Source organism: Octopus bimaculoides, chromosome 10 (assembly GCF_001194135.2).
Source record: "Octopus bimaculoides isolate UCB-OBI-ISO-001 chromosome 10, ASM119413v2, whole genome shotgun sequence".
NCBI lineage: Eukaryota > Metazoa > Mollusca > Cephalopoda > Octopoda > Octopodidae > Octopus > Octopus bimaculoides.
Genome location: NC_068990.1, coordinates 46,995,565 through 46,996,390, shown reverse-complemented (window position 1 = coordinate 46,996,390; position 826 = coordinate 46,995,565).

Sequence of the window (826 nt, the reverse complement as noted above, 5' to 3'; positions counted from 1 at the left end):
TGTGTGTGTGTGTGTGTGTGTGTGTGTGTGTTTATACATACATATATATATATATATATATATATGTATATATATATATATGTATGTATGTTTATATTTATATTCACTATCGCAAACACAGACATACACACCCACACACATATTTATAAGAAAGAGGGACAAAGAGAGAGGGGTAAGAGAACGGAATAGAGAGGAAGGAAGATAGAATATTATATGCGCCAGTAATTGTGTTTTAATGTGCGTCACACAATGGAAACAACATAGCTTCTCATTGAATTAATGCAACATAGAGACATTCTTGAGATATTCATCAAAATAATATTAACAAAAGAAAAAATAACAAACTATAATAAACAATAGAAAATATAAACAAAGAAACCAAAGAAGTAATAACAAAGTGCTGTAGCAAAACAAAATGTCCTTCCTTGTTAAATTCGGGATAAGGTGGGCGTACAGCATGGCTGTGAATCGTCAGTAATGTCCGATCTCATATGGCCCTTGACACAAAAAGAAAAGAAGAAAGAAAGAGGAAAAAAAAATGAATGTTCTCCATATTTGTTGCATATCTTAAACGCTATACGCACGCAGCTGTAATCTGGGAGCTCCATCTTTGACGTTTCCTGGTTGCTGCTGTAGCTAAAAGCTATATAACAGTCTGCTGTTTACATACGAAAGAATGTTTGTATAGGTGTAGGTATGACTGTGTTATTATGAAGCTCAATTTACAACCACATGGTTCCGGGTTCAGTACCACTGCGTGGCACGTTGGGCAAATGTCTTCTACTATAACCCTGGTGAAATTCAATCATGTGTATATATGTATATG